At 45.6% G+C, this 16,891-nt stretch overlaps 1 protein-coding gene across 4 annotated transcripts in view; it reads left to right on the top strand.

Moving 5' to 3' along the window:
- ENOX1 (ecto-NOX disulfide-thiol exchanger 1) overlaps positions 1-16,891 on the top strand; it is a 550,861-nt gene that overhangs the window by 115,915 nt on the left and 418,055 nt on the right. For 2 of the 4 annotated variants that reach the window (XM_066581817.1, XM_066581799.1), the window contains exons 1-2: positions 2,461-2,542; positions 16,440-16,513. The gene's annotated coding sequence lies outside the window, so the exon portion shown is untranslated. Of the gene's footprint in view, positions 1-2,460; positions 2,543-16,439; positions 16,514-16,891 lie in introns of those variants that run through there. The other 2 variants (XM_066581809.1, XM_066581791.1) reach the window with 1 other exon arrangement.

Raw genomic sequence — 16,891 nt, 5'->3', positions numbered from 1 at the left:
ATTACAGCAGCTATACCAAATTCCAAGATCCGGCTTCTTCAGGTATCTACAACTCAGGCATGCCCTAACAGCACAATTCCCAGAGCCCAGACAGCCTTTCTCCCAATACCCATTAATAGGCATACTGCGCACCCAGGGACCCAAAGGCCTGATATCGGTACTATACACCCACCTACTACGATCTAAGATCCCCGACATGCCCATGACAGTGGTAGAGAGATGAAAAGATCTTATCCCCACCCTTACTAATGAGGACTGGGAAACCGCAATGTCCACGTATACCACGGTGTCACCAGCCGCAAACAATAAATTAACACAATTATATATACTGCACCAGTGCTACCTAACGCCGACCAGACTCCACAAAATGAATAGGACACCTACAAACCAATGCCATCGATGCAGAGCACCAAACGCAAACTTTAACCACCTAATATGGAATTGCCCAAACATTGCCACATACTGGGGAGAAGTCATTGAATTCCTAACTCAACTGATGGGTGTACCGGTACCATACGATCCAGCAACATACCTCCTGGGTATCTTAGACGAAGAGCAGTGGCAATATCACGACAGGATATTTCTCACCAAGGTACTATTTTATGCCCATAAAACAGTGGCCCTGCGGTGGATGGACAGGCGCCCCCCGACACTTTCAAAATGGCAGAATATAATCAACGCTATACTACCGTATGAAAAAATAGTTTACAAAAATAGAAAGTGCCCCGAAAAATTTAACAAAGTATGGGAAAGATGGTGTGGGTCAACTGACACAATATTCACGCAAGACCGATTCCAAAGTCTGTTGAGAGCAACTGCACCCAGAATGAACCCGTAAAACTAGCAAATATTACTGCCCAGAAATCAGCCAGTGGAGGAGCACCCCGGGCCAGAGAAGAGCTGATAGGTTGGTTCCCTGCGGATGGACCCTTGCTAATCTACTATTGAGGCCCTACCTTAAGGTTAGGCCACAACTTCGCCCCAGGTGATCCAGCGCTGCATCCCCGCGATTCACCTAGTCTCTGACAGTGTTAGTCAGGTGACTGCTGCCCGCGAATCAGAGGCTGCAGCGTCACTGCTCGTTCTCCTGGTGTGGTAGCTGGGATTAGGATAAAAAAGAGTTAACACAAGTAAGATGGTGGGTGTTGTAAAAAGTAGGGCGGAAGTATGCCTATTTTAGGGCAGCTGATGATACAGCAGTTGTAGGGTTAAAGAGTTACTGCGCCTGTGTAATAAGGCCCATTTACACGCAACGATTATTGCTCAAAAGTCATTCAAACGAGAGCGATAATTGTTACATGTACACACGAAGCCATCGGGCGCTATTCGTTCACTTGTCGTCTATCGCTGAGTTTCAGCCTGCAAAAAAAGTCTTTAGTTCGTTCACTTAAAGGGCATTTGTTCAGTTGTTCAAACAACTTGAGGGGGGGGGGGGGGTGATTGTTTGCCCAGCTATACACAATGACTCCGGCCTCAGGAGACAATGGCATTTTCTTAGCACTAATCTTTCCCGCTGAGAGATTCTTTGCATAAACACACACCTACCAGAGCAAACGACATATACAGTGTTTACATAGCTAACGAGGGGAATGGAGAGTATTTCACACAATTATCTTTACGTGTAAACTCTCAACATTAGAAAACAAAAAAGTTGTTAAGTCGCTCGTTCAAAGAATTGTTGCGTGTAAATGGGCCAATACTGTAGTGAAATGTAACCAATCAGGTTGTTTTTAGATAACGAAGGAATGGCTTTGTGTGGATTGTAGACGAGTTTCCACTGAACACATATATAGTAATATAATGAGGTGTCTATGCTTTCTGAAGAAGCCGCCTGGGTATCCCTGGACCCTACAACACTGGCATTACCGCTCCCATCGTGGGGCTATGATGCCAAGAGTTCGGAACAGCGACGTTGCAGCCTGTGATTGGCAGGCTGCGGTCAGCTGATTTCTGCAGTTGGTACAGACTTGGTGAATTGCTGCAGCGCTGGCGCTGAGGAGGGTGAAGCACTTTGGTTTTAAGTGATTTAGCTGTAAATTTAAAAAAAAACTCTAACTGAACAATTCTTTAAAAATCTAGTGAGTTTCTATGCAGAGAACTACTGTAGTGTCTGCCACATGGCTGCCATAACCTGCGGGCAGCCCCGTGCGGATCCTGCCACACCAGCTTCACCTAATGTCCCAGTGTTGTTTGTGGTTACCATGGAGACGAGCATGCGTATCCCCGCTACACTGCTAGCCTCTCCATGTATTGTCTACGTGCCGCACTCCATACTGCAGCTGCTGGCAACTTTGTTTCTTTCACTTTTGAATTGGGGGAGCACAGCGGTCTCCGGCAGCGGCCATCTTCATGGAGACCGCCATGATTCTGGACTGGAAAGCGACACAAACATGGCGTCCTGGAAGGAAGCACACGGCGCATGAAAACAAAGCGGGCCGCCCTCTAGTGCTCACACGTGCAGCTGGAGCGGAGTGCCGAGAATGTTAGCCGTTGTTAGCCGGCGGCTTCCGGGTGGAAAGTTTGTGGTCGGCAGCTGCTGGCAGTAAGTACTGCGCCCCATTCCCGCCACTAGTAGTGTGAGGAGAGCCCGCAGGCTGCCATGTCCCCGGCTCCCCACATTCAGGGCTGCTCCTCCTCAGTAACGAGCTTACCTGTGGACATGAGGGATTTGGTTGGACCGCGTTCACACTGCATTATTTACTGCACTGTCACAAACCGCACCGTGACCGGTTACTATGGAGACGGACGCCGCTTTACATCCGTTCTACAAGGATTCCGTCCCTTTCCATTATACCTGGAGTGTAGAATTGCCTTGTTGGCTACATATGGCTGGGTCACACGGGGCGGATTCCCGGTGGACATTTTGCGGTTTGGCCGCAGTGAAAATCCGCAAGATTTCCGCTGGGAGAAGCGCTGCTTCAAAACTGCTGCTAAGACTGGCTGCTTGCTCTTCCGCTGTGGCCGGCGCTCCCATAGAGGAGAGCGCGGCCACAGCGGAAGAAGTAAAAAAATGAACATGCTGCGGCCGGCGAATCCACATCGCAGTTCCGGATTTACCGCAGCGGATTTGCCGTCCCGTGTGTACGAAACTTCTGAGAAATCTCGTCCACATGGCTGGCTAATCCCGGGATTCACCGCGGCAAATCGGCCCTGTGTGAACCCAGCCTTACTCCATACTCCAAATATAACGGGCACGAACCGCGGCCTCGGAGACAGAAGTGGTGGCCGTCCAACTGCTGATGGTTGCGTTCACAGGTTTCGCCGTACCGCTGTTCTTGGCAGCCGTGTTGGGAACCCATGACGTAATCAAGTGGCGTACTAAATAACGGGGTGCGAACGTGCCTTCCGCTTTGTGCAGCGCCCCCCACTGGGCAGCTGTAGGCACTATGTGTGCTGCCTCCATACCAAGTATCTGTCCTTCTGCCTCCATATGACATAAGCGTTATATACAGTATATACAGTCTCGTAGACCCCTTATGGCTTCCTGCTATGTATTACTACAGAGCTGTAATCTGCCGCGCCCCAAACTTTTCTCGGAACCAAGACTTTACTTTTCAAATTCTACAATAAGGCGGGGCTCGCACGGGCGGATTTGGATTCCGTGATCGCCGTCCGCACAGGAGATCTGTGGTAAAAGGTGGGCATGGTGAAGGCATGCATTTTCTATTTTTCACCCACACTTGCGGTATGAATTGCGTATTCTGCGAGTGGAAGAAAAATCGCAGCATGCTCTACTTTAGCGCAGACAGCCCCCATTAAAGTCTATGGATGTGCGTCTTCCGTCCCCCATTAACCCTGCGTACGAGCGGCGGAAAGACTCAAAGTTTTAAAGGAAAATAAATAGAAAAGCCGGAATGCCATCTGAAGCGGAAAGAGAGATTTGCGCGATTGATGCGCTGAGCGTAGCGTATATGCATGTGGAAAACCGCTCACATCCGTAATCTTTCATAATTCCCGCGAATGATTGCAGGTAATCCACATGTGTGAGCCCGGCCTAGTGGTGGTTTCCGGGAGTGCACTGATGTATGTGGGGCTGTAATCCCATTATACCCCTGGACAGATCACACCGTGATAACGGCTTATTGCCCCCTCGACTTCCATCTGAAAGGGATTTTTATTTTGGCTTTTGCCCTTTCCCCGCCTTCGCCCCAGTGGCTCCTGTTACTTTAAAAAACCCCACACTAGTCCACCATCTAGAGGGCGCTCTCCACCACTGACATGACGGTTTACTGACACTGGGTGTTGGAAGCTGCACACTTGACAGTAGACTAGGGGGCTGCAACAAAAATGGTGATGGAATCAGTGGGGACATGGCTGCCCGGTATGCAGCAGCTTCCCCTTCTCAGAGAAAGTGACAAGTCCTCTTTAAAGAGAGCGGATGATCTGCCTGTACTGCGAGCGCTGATGAACAGGGAGTGTGTTGGTTATTGCAAATAAGGAAGATGGAACAATACCTCTGCAGCGCCACCTATTGGATGGCAGCATTCCTGCAAATCAATGTATGACTTTTTAACAAGTTTGTAAAACATTGATTGGAAATTTGTTTCCTGTTCCCAATGATTGTTTCACAGACTTGTTAAAAGTCGTACATTGATTTGCAGGAATGCTGCCATCCAATAGGTGGCGCTGCAGAGGCTTTTTCCATCTTCCTTAGTTGCATAAATTACCCAGAGGAGCATGCATGGCCTTATAAGTCTCCTCACTCGCCTCTCAGGTGTCTTCTCACACCTCTTCTGTGCGCACTCCTTAGGCAGAGACGGTGCCCCCACCCCGCCCCACTCACCCCCTAGGTGTCTCTACACACTTTATTGGGCGCTCTCCTTAAGGAGAGACGACACCCCTGTGTTGGTTAATGATATTTACAGGCTCTCTATACTGGGGGCATGAATGCTAATGACTAAGATCACTTGCCCCTATAGAGCTGTCATTGGCTGGCTGTACATCTCACCACTGACATGATGTGCAGCCGACCAACCAGTAGCTCACATAAAGCTGATCAGCCAACGGATTAATTAATGTTTGATCGTTTATTAGCTCATCATTCGCACTTTGAAGTGGCCCAATGATCCGGTAAGAGAACGCTTGAATGTCCTTGCTATACAATCGGGCCGCGTGAAGGATCCTTAACCAACCTACTATTCTATAACCGCCTACCTCCATCAGAGCATATACTGTACACACCACATGCTTGTTTTGAATGAGTCGAGAATTAATGTATCTGAACGGAAGGCTTTTTTAATAGATCTCGGGGCGCTGAGGAAGGATAATGAGGTTGGAAGGGCAGTGCCTTGTTTGATGGCTGTAAGCAGAAGTGGCAGGTGAGGTTATTGTATCAGGTAAACAGTATGTGAAGGAAAATGTCAGAATCCATAGATGTCAATTACTATCGGCTGGACTGTTCAACCCTGAAAATGTCAAGCTGTGCTCCGTGATCATCCTCTAGTGTGTTACCTGACAGCTAATGTGCGGAGGTGGAATCTCACCTGCTTCACCCTCCACTATGTGTATCACCTGGTATATGTGTATATGGGCCTGCGTGTAGCAAGGCCGGCTTCGGGGGAAGGGGCCTCGTTACCCCTAACATCCAATCACAATCCAGGTTTAATTAAGCATTAGAAAATGAAAGCTAAATCTGGAGCCAATCAGCCGTCATGGAGGTTTTGATAACCTGGCCAATGGCCGCAGAGTCTCGGGCTTCTTCACACGCACTTCTGGTGGCATTATTGTGGCCATTAAAATGTGCATGAAAAAAAAAAAAGTTCTTTTTTGAATAAACGGACGTTTTTAGAGGTGTTAGTTTTTTATTCTGGTGCACTTTTTACTATAGAGAAACTTATGAAAAATCCTAGTAGAAAACGTTTTATTGACTCCAGACCCAGAGCCGGCTGTAGGTGGCCAACAATGCCAATGTGCCCAAGAACGCCCATCCAGAGGAGAGAAAACCACTTAAAAGCCAGTGTTTGTAGAGGGTTTCAGATTTTCCTATTGGACTACAGCTGACATCTGTCCGCAATGTTTTTTGCTGTAAAAAAAAAGTAAAAAAATGTGGCATTTTTCCAAAAAGCGCTATTTTGGGATCACATGAATGTTAGGATTTTTCTTTGAAGACTGTGCCTGAGGATGTGTATTCCGTGAGCCAAGTATCGCCGTGTATGGCGTCCTACGTCGTCAATGAAAGCATTCACACTTGTGTATGTGTGTTATATGTACGTGAGAAAGAAGGCAGCGGGTTCTATTTTACTGTGAATAGCCCTATTGTTCTTTATTCAGCTCTGCAGTAACTGCCTATGTGCGCCGCTATGAAACGTAGTGGGGAATTAGAAAGAAAAAAAACCTACTAGTCATACTATGCATGATAGAGCGCGTGAGATACACTGTTATGTGCGGTGCACAACCAATACTGTACGCACAGAAAGCCCAAACACCACCGGCTTCCACAACGGAAAAACGTATAGACTTGGAATGAGGCCTAAGCGAATGGGGTTTGTCATAACCCGATTTACGTACATTGCTGAGGATTTCGATGTGAAATCTGCAGCTGAAATTCCACAGCAAATCCCCGATGCCTGAGCTTGCCCTAAGGTCTTATGACCATGGGCATATGCATAAACGGTGAGGGTTTCCAAATCAGTTGGATGTGCCTTGCGCATGTCCATTGACTTGCATTGCCCCCATTCGCTGCGAGTCATGGGGTGAAACAATGCCCGTGGACATTAGCCCCTCGGGCTTTATTCAGTCTTTTTTCCAGTTATTGCATAGGTACAAAAAACCAAAATGCCAGCCGAGTACAGATCCATCATATGACAGACCATGGTTATTATAATGGGGTCTGTTGGATCTCCGTCATGCCGCCTGTTAGTGGAGCAGACAGAATGTTCCAGCCTGCGGCACTGTTTTCCCCAGAATTTGTGCCGGAGGCCGTAGAACAGAGCCTCCAATGCAACTGGATACAAAGCCGAACTGTAGGAAACAGAGGCGTAACTTGAAGCTCCCGGGCCACGATGCAAAACTTTTTAACAGGGCCCACAACTATAATGGTTTACTTATAGTACTGGGCTCTCTATATGGAGAAGAGAGGCCTTATGGGCCCCTAAGGCTCCGGGGTCCGGGTGCAACTGCATTCCCTGCATCCTCTATAGTTACTGATAGGAAGCCCTAACATGGATATTGCAGCGGCCCTCAGGCTGCATCCACATGGCCTGTTATAGTTTACACAGGTAACAAGATTGACAGTCGCCTCTTTTCCTCCACACGGGTTCCTCACTTCGCCCTTTTTGTACTCCTTGTCGACTGAGGAAACATAGGGTTAATCCCCCTGAAAGTATTCTAGTCCGTGTTAAACCTTAATAGAACAAATCCGAAAACTGTTGTGCATTCCGTCTTGATGCTTGTGTGTGGCCAGATAGACTATATAGAATAATGCTTCCACTCCCTGCAACAGATGTGATGGTTGATGTAATGCCACAGATATGCTAATGATGGGATGCAGAAAGCCGAACACGGGGCAGTGATTTCATACCCAAAAATCTGCTCTTGGTAACACTTTGGCAATTAAATAAAAAGACAAAACAAAGGAAACCTCCCTTGTCTAACAAGGCTGGCCTCACACCAATGTATTTGCATTGCGTATTATGTGCGCAATGTACGTATGCGGTAAATGGCATCAGTGAAAGTACACGGATACGTTCCACTCACGCTTGTGTATATTTATTGTGTATGTTGCACACCTAAAAAAGGACGCAGCATGTTCTATTTTGCCGAGTATTACATGCGTAAGAGCCCTAATCTTCTTTACGGTTGTGTTCGAAATGCAGTGCATACGCAATTACATTGTGCGTGCGGCATGTTTTATGCGAGTTGCTAGGAGAAAAGAAAAAAGCCAGTGCGGAACAGCGAGCGTAAAGTACGTATCACGATACGGTCTTGTGAGCCCGGCCTAATGCACCCTGCAGTTTGTGAATATTCTGCGTCGCCCGCACATTCATATCTCTCAGCGCTCCTATCTTTCTGTTGTGTGCGAGGAATCCTGAAGAAGCACAAGAATGTCCTGGGGGACCCCTTCATGACTACTGCTTCTTAGTATAGCACAGGGCGCCAAATTGTTTAATGCTGGACACACAAAATCTGCAATGTTTTGCTTTCTTATCAGGAGTTCTTATTTTCCAATTATATATGTAAATATTAGAAAAATGGAATATATATCTGTACTATGTTTTACTTAGAGTGCAGAGTGCTTTCACATCTGCGCCAAAGATTCTGCTTCGGGGAGCGGGAGAGGGGACTCCCCACAGCTGATCGGTTCCGTCTCTAGATGGAACCGAACAGCGCCGGACAGACCCCATTGACTATAATGGCGTCCACCTGCTTTCTGTCCAGCTGCTTGGCCTTTGGACGGAAGAAAAAATGTTGCATGCAGCACTTTTATCTTCCGTTATTTCAGCTGCTTCTGCAACGGAATCTCCGGCTGAAGGTTCTGTCTCTAGATGTGAATCCAGCCTTAGAATTGGCTGTCTGTCTAGTCCGAATGATTGATAGTTGGGCTGTGAATAAAGAATTGTCACCTTTTCTATAGACATTGTACTCTGTGTGTTGCTACTTCAATATGGGATTGAAATCTGTGCCTTGCGATTCTTGCCGGGGTCCTCCGCCTGGGACCCCCAGCAATCAGCTGTTCTCTTGGGCCAGTTTCTTAGTGTCTGGAGCTGCCGAAATCAGACGGCTTAGTTCATTATTCAGTGGCCTGGCTGTTGTTGCATGCGGCGTCCCATTAACTGCAGTGCCGAACACTAAACAATGTAGAGAGCTGTCTGCTTGCCACAGCAAAACAGCTCTGTACATTTAAGGCCCATTTAGACCCAACGATTATCGCTCAAAAGCCATCTTTTGAGGGATAATTGTTGCGTGTAAATGTGCCCATCTTTCAGTTTTCTGTTGAATGATGGATTTCAGTTCGGCCTGAAATCCATCCTTCAGCAGAACAGCTGATAAGCAGGGACCGCACGCTCTGTTCTGCCCGGGACCACTGATAACAGCTGATTGCATTGTCTTAGCTGTAATCAGCGTGGTAGAACAAAGGGGATGTATTCAGCGAACAGCGAATGGTCTGGGCGGCTCACATGCTACTAATTGGCATTAGTACCAAATAGTAGTTTATGCAAAATGATTGCTCAAAAGCCAGCTTTTGAGCTATCATCTTTGTGTCTCAACGGGCCTTTAGCTACAGATTGCTGGAGGTCCTGGGTGATGGATCCTGGGGATAGAAGCTAGAAGTAGGTCAGCCTCTGAAGAGCATTTTTTAGGTATGGATACCTGTATTGGCTGGGATGGATTTCCCCTCAAAACAAGTAAATGTTAAAATGAAAAATAATCTTTATTAAACTAATGGTATATCGCCGCACAATTCCAGTTAAAAAGGGGTGAAGTGTGTTGTGGTTTTGAGATGCACCAACTAATATATGTTAGAGATCTGGGTTCTGTGCCCATCTCTTCCATACTTTCACGAATTGGCTGGTGTGCTGCAGAAGGGCTGCTGGCACATCTGCTTCTCCGCTGCCATCTGCAGGGCCCATTGGTGATGTAAAGGCCTCTGTTATGGCGGGCTTTAACTTTTACTTAAGCACAGGCTACCTACTCCGGTAAGTGGTATAAATGTGCCCGTAGACAAGCTGCACGCCAGCCGTGGAGGAGTTGATGTCCTCACAGCTGCTCTAACTACCGATGGCTCCTCGTTTTACCAGCAGTGAGAACATTATGGGGAATTGTAGAAAATGATGATAAAAGAGAAAACCTGTTTTTGTGAATCCTGAAGAATCTTAACAATTTATGTAAAGATTCAGCACTTACTAATGTGCAATGTTTATTCTCACATCAATCCCCACATCCAGGATTCCCCAGCTATATGGCCATAGGGTCAGCTTTGATATAAGCATGTCATTGCTGCTTCCTAGGCCGTGGGCCGTGCAGATTACTAGTACAGTACATGTGAAGACGTACATTTGGCGCTCTGGGTCTTGGATCCTATTAGTGCATATTGATATCATATGATTTGGCTTCCCATGGTAAACGCAGCTGATGTCCGGAGCTGGATCACATGAAGGGCTTCTCTGTGGTCGAACAATCCCTTTAAACAATTTGCTGCAATAATAAATGCTTTAGCTTTATATAAGCTGCTAAAATAAAACTGGAAACACCATTTCTATATTAAGGAGGGTTTCCACATAAATATAATTGATCTATCCTCATGATAGTTCATCAGTTGTAGTGGCTGGGGTCTGCTGCTTGGAACCCGGACGAACAGATGATTGGGTGCCCGCTGTCAGCGCCACAATACACTGGTTGGAGTGGAAGCTGCTGCTCCGATCCCTGTGTAGTGGCCGGTGCTTGTAACTGCAGGCACAGCTCTCATAATCATCAATGAGTCATGTCTGAAGTTACAAGCCGTTAAGGCTGGTTTAGACACAACGACTATCGCTCAAAAAATCTTATGAGCGTTTTTTTAAGCAATAATCGTTGTGTGTTGTGTGTTTTACAGCGCAAAGTGATCGCTCATCCAGCTGTTCTCTGCTCAAAGCGCCCGGCATCAGTTCTTTGACCGTTAGCTGGATTGTTAGGTTCGTGTTCCTTATGACAGATTTACATACAGTTCTCTCCATCAGGGTAAAATCCTCATCTAAAGCTCTGTTCACATTTGTGCTCATTGTTTGCTTTTTTTGTGCAGCTCCATTATGGGGGCTAAGTAACAAAAATGATGGATGTGCCGGATCCGGCACAAGACTGACGTGAAAGGCAACTGATCAACTACATTGATGACTATAGTGGGGTCTGTTGGGTTTCCATGAACTCGCCTGGCATTAACCCGGCCGAAATAGAGCGCATGGTCTTGTGTGGGATGTGCTGCACTGTAGGCAGGTATGAACAGAGTGCTCTGTATATGAACATACCCCTAAAATAAAGAGTCTGTCCGGTGACAAATGGTCTCTAAGCTTTGCAGTCTCCTGCCTCATATCATGCAGCAATGATCTGTGTCTTGGGTAGAATGACATGCTGATAATGGAACCTTCCGTGACAGTCATTCTAGAACCAACATGAGGAGCTGATGTTGAGCCCCGCTTCATTGTCTGGAGAGGAACGCTCACACGCAGCTTCTGTCCGCAGATCGCTCCTGAAAATGATAAAATCTCGTCTGCGCCTATTTGGAGAGATTTTGTGAGTTATGTAAACCTGGCAATTTCCCTGATAAGGTTAACTGCAGGCTGACCTTGAGAAATCTCTGCGCATGGATGTTCATTTATGTAAATGGCGCTGCCGTCATACGGGTGAGAGCAGCTGACATGATTATTGATGTTCTGCTTATTGTACATAAAGAGCGAGCCAAGCCGAGCACCTTCTACCCTCTGGATGGTGATAAAAGGTAGATCAAGACATGGCTGTCCATGAGAAGTGCTGAAGGGGGTCACCTTGCAGATCCATCTGCTGCCTGCTGTGCTATTAAAATGCATTGATTTTCCCATTGACTGCCTGTCTCATAATAATTATCGTTTTTGGTATTGCTGCTGTCACACAAGTGATTTGTTGGACACAGTTTGTGCTATATATCTGCTTTAAACTCCAGTAAACGATACATCCCTGTTATACATTGGATTCATTAATAGCGAGATAAGATAAATTCCCCCACAATTGTGGGAATATGAAATATGTTGCAGCACAATGCATCAATTTCTCTGGAAGGAGTCTCCGAAGCCACATTTACAGGCTGCAGGATCCGTGTTCTGCTGAGTGCCGCACTTCTCCATCATACTTGGAGGAGGCTTCGGTTTTTGGACAGTTGTTCACAGCTGGGGCGAGTTCAGGATGATTGTAGATCGCTGGCACCCTTGGGGCAATGGGGCTTATTAACTATTGGGAATTTGACAAATCGCACCATATTCGCTATGTTTTAGACACTTTTTTTTGCTGTGTCCAACAAAGAAACGGTCCTTTTGTTTAAAAAAAAAAAAAAAAAAAAAAAAAAGTGGCCGAAATTGTGTCAAAATACACCAAACCTTTGCCACAACTTATGGCGCAAGCTAAGCCAACTTAGAGGTGATCTAAACTGTATTAGGGCTCATTCACACAGGTATATGCGTAGAATGCTGAGTGAAAGCTGTTCAGTTTCCCTGTGTATGATTGCGTATGTGTTTTTTTTTTTTTTTTGCACGCGCGTGCATACCTGTATATGTAGTGCGTACATTACGCGTGCCAAAAAAACCCCACAAACAGGGAAAACGGCCTGGAATCTTTCTGGTTTAGTTTAAATTTATTAGCATGTTTCCTAGCAACATGCATGAAAAACACAACTGCTCCGCCGGTACATGCATGTACATTGCATATTATACGCGCCCATAGAGAGCAGTAGGGCTTTTGCGCGCATAATACGCGATAAAATAGAGCATGCTGCAATTTTTCTTTTACGCGGTAATATTTGACACCTTTTATCTCTCAGCAGAGCTGCTATGATGGCGCCTTCACACTGGCGTTGTTCTCGCATCCTTTTTTTTTTCAAGCGCTTTTTTTCCCCTGCCTTTTTTAACGTGATAGTCAATAGGATTTTCTGATGTTAAAAATACAGTGCGATTTTCTTTTTCTTGTTTGTTTTTAACATTAGAAAGTCCTATTGACTTTTGTGTTAAAAAAAAAAAAGGCAAAATTGCGTAAAAAACGTGCAAGAATGAGGCCAGTGTGAAGGTGCCCTGATAAATATGGCACATTTTAGGCAGTATTAATAATAATAATAATAATAAACTTTATTTGTATAGCGCCAACATATTCCGCAGCGCTTACATAGACGGGGGATACAGAAAGACAAAAGTACAAACATTACAGAACCACGGTTACATAGTAATCAGCTGATGGAAACAATAGGGGTGAGGGTCCTGCTCCAACGAGCTTACATACTACAAGTAATGGGGGGATACAGAAGGTAAAGGGCTGGAGATGTGCACGGTATGATGAGGTGGAGAGTAAGGGATTCTACATACAGACAATGGTCAGACGTTCAGCCGTGTGACGGCAGAATCGGTATGACTGCAGGAGCGGTTTATGGTGGCTAGCAGGGATTGCAGTCAGTAGGTCAGGGAGTATTAGTAAATATGCCCCAATGTGCTTAGTTTTCTTGGTAAACTGCAAGGAATGAGCTCCATCCTTTATTCCAGAAGTTTATAGATGTATGAGCCTCTGTTCACACCTGCGTTTATGGTTTCCATTCTCTTTTTCTGTCCTTGGAGCAGGAAAACCTGAATCCCTGCAGTGAGTGGATCTATCCTGTGCATGGTCCTTCCTTAGCAGTTAAAAAACCCCTTTAACTCCTTTCCTACACTAATCACAAATCATTTGATCACTTTTCGCACGCGGCAATAATCCTTCGTCTATCGCGGGGGTTACGTTCCAGAGACCCCTGCGATACGTGAAAATCAGCAAGACAGCGGTGTTATATTTACACAAATCAATCGCAAAAGTGAACAAACAGACCGATGCTACGAACATTGAGCCAATCAGCGCCCAGGATACAGAACACATTCCATCAGCCAATAGTGTGCTGTCTACAATATTGTGTTGGCAAGCGCTAGTGGCGTACTGTATTTCCTGCAAAATTCCACAATATAGCAAAAACAGAATTATATATGGTCTATCTAAAATCCGCGATGCATTAAAACCGCAATCATTGAACCGCGATATAGCGAGAGATCCCTGTATTTCAACCATCTGTGGCAGCACCTTCCTTAATTGTTTTCTACTGCTGCTGTGTCCATTATTAGGATATGGCTTGCAGCACTGTGTCTTAAAGGGGGGTTTTCCAGGGAAAATACTATTGATGACCTATCCTCTGGATAGGTCATAATTAGAGATGAGCGAACGTACTCGGTAAGGGCGATTTCGCAATCGAGCACCGCGATTTTCGAGTACTTCACTACTCGGGTGAAAAGTACTCGGGGTGCGGCGGGGGGGGGGGGGGGGGCGCGGCGGGGCGCGGCGGAGCCCTCTCTCTCCCTCTCTCCCCCACTCCCCTCTGCAACCCCCCGCTCACCCTCGGCGCCCTTACGGAGTACGTTCGCTCATCTCTAGTCATAATTGATCGACTCTAGTCTGCTGTTCGGGCCTCCTGGCTCGCTGCAGAAGCCACTACTCCGATGCCTGTGTAGTGGGTGGCACTTGTAACTGCAAGTGCAGCTCCCATTGATTTCAATAGGGGCTGCACCAGCAGTTACAAGGGCTGACTACTACACAGATGTCGGAGCATCTGCTTCTTATATGATCCCTATGTTTTTTTTTCTACACTGTCAGTGGGTGTCCAATCAGCTGATTGGCTGGAGTCTCAAGTGGTGGAGCCCAACCGATCAACTATTGATGGCCTATGCTGAGGAAAGGTCATCAGTAGTATTTTTCCTGGAAAATCTCTTTAATATACTTATTTATTGTTACATACTGTTTGTATGTGTCCTGATAAACTGTGCTAGTCCCTGGTACCACTAGTACTAGTACACAAACGCTTCAGCCACACTGGAGTATACAGAGAGCGGCTCGGACAACACTGGACTTACCAGATGGATGTTTACTGTAAAAATAACAACAAAATAAGATTTTAACTACCATGATTGTCCCAGCACTTTATATTGCCTCACAACCACTCTGCTCCTCCTGGTTACTTCTGATCTGGACCTGTGACTGCTGCAGCCAATCACTGGCCACAGCAGGGACCACCTTCAGGCAGTGATTGGCTGCAGCAGTCACATGTCCTGGTAAGTAGCAAGCGGGAATGGCACAGTGGTTGGGAAGCAATTCTGAATGATAGGACAACCACTTTAATATTTATTTTTTCTTTACTCCTGTTGCCAAAGACATTCCAAAATTAAACTTCCATCAATGAGCATTTGCAATTACCTGTAATACATATCTTCTCTTATTCCCTCCCAAAAAGAAACGTACAATTTTTTTCAGATATCCAAGGTCAAAGTTTACATCACATGACCTTGAAATGAAGACTGTAATACTCTATCATAAAACAATTTTTTATGAAACATATACTCCATTGGCTTCAAATGAGCCCAAGATGAAAGTTCTACCATATAATTAAATGCAAAGTTATGAATTTTTTTTGTTGACATGGTAGCAAAAATCCCCCAAAATTCCTCCTATTTGCAACTGTACTGTATGAATACCATGCATCACTGAGGGCTACAATTGTACATCTGTAAGTTACTTATCCTGCCAAGTTTCATGTAATTGAGAGGTTGGGTTGAAAAGTTCATTTTTTTTTTTTACTTCTGATAATTTGGCATGGAATGACCCGCTCGTTCCATTAGGTTTTTGGATTTTTTGCTGGAAAACTAGTGCTACAGGCTGATCTTTTTGTAACCTTTGGAAAAACAGAAACCTGACAAAACATAGGCAAATGGAAGATAAATGTGAAAACAGAAACCCCAAGAAATGGGTAAAAATCAGAAGTTTTCCTTTCTGGTTTTGTGTTACTAAAGGCAGAATAGAATAATAGAAGCATGCTGGACAGAACACTCTAGTGCGAATCCACCTTACATGTAGATGGTAGTCTAAGGCTGGGTTCACACGGGGCGGATTTGCTGCGGAAATTCCGTGTGGAATTTTGCCGCAGCAAATCCGCATGCGGTCGCTAATCCCGGGATTAGCCAGCCATGTGGACGAGATTTCTCAGAAACCTCGTCCACACGGGACGGCTAATCCGCTGCGGCTAAACCGGCAGAAGCCGCTGCTGCAGTACGGATTTGCCGGCCGCAGCATGTTCATTATTTTTTTTCCCGCTGCTGCCGCGCTCTCCTCTATGGGAGCGCCGGCGGCAGCGGAAGAGCGAGCAGCCAGGCCGCTTCAAAGCCGCCGCCGGTTTTCGCTGAGGCCAAACCGCGAGATTTCCGCTGGGAATCCATCATGTGAGAACCCAGCCTAAACTTGTACAAATGTACCTCTCATAGTTGACACTTCTACACTTATGTTCAACTTTCCAACTTTCACCACGTTTTCTACTCTTGAGCTCCTAGTAGCCAGTAACTTTGTATAAAGCGGTCCGCTGAATGCACATAGGTGCCTTATAAGTCATACTTTTACAGATTCACTCAAGTCTGCGTCCATAAGTGGCTGTCCCTCCGCTCGCTACTATTGCCCACCACTTTGATATGCAGTGTGTAATAATCCAGGCTACTATGGATCTGCTTGTGTAGTTATATATTACTGTCACGGGGAAATGCTTATTAAGTAGCTGTAATTCACGATTGCCTGAAAGCATGAAATACAAATCATTACTTCTTGCCTGATAATCCAAAAGTCTTTTTAGAGTTTTTAATGAATGGTGCATTTTTTTTGTGTACTAATAGACCAACACTCAGGGACATATTACTACTTCATAAATAAATAATAATATATTGTTGTTTCACCAGGTTTTATGCTGCATCCCAGAGCTGCATGGAAAGAGCCTAACGACGGTTGGCTGCGGAAAACAATACATCACAAGGTAATGACTCTGCTTAATAACCATGCATATTAATACGCCTCCCTTGTGCATTATTAGAGAAAAAGAGCAAATGTGCACTAGTAAAGATTTACAATTGATCACATGAGGCCTCTTCATGAGGGCTGCAGTGTTACAAAACTTCACAATGTAGCAGCAACACATGGAGATTAATTCCCCTGATGCTAATGTCATGCCACGATACCTTTGTTTCTCCATGGCGACTATGAATATATATTTAAAGACACGGCACACAACATACAGAAGACTTGCTAAACAAATTCACTGAGCTCAATGCAGTTACAGAATTTTGCGGACAATAGAGATCTACTATGACTTCTGTATATAATGCACTTGTAAGAAATAATTCCAGTTCTGTCC

The sequence above is a fragment of the Eleutherodactylus coqui genome, chromosome 1, assembly GCF_035609145.1.
Source record: "Eleutherodactylus coqui strain aEleCoq1 chromosome 1, aEleCoq1.hap1, whole genome shotgun sequence".
Classification (NCBI taxonomy): Eukaryota; Metazoa; Chordata; class Amphibia; order Anura; family Eleutherodactylidae; genus Eleutherodactylus; species Eleutherodactylus coqui.
Note: the sequence above shows the minus strand (reverse complement) of the source record. Positions and strands in the feature narration are given on the sequence as shown.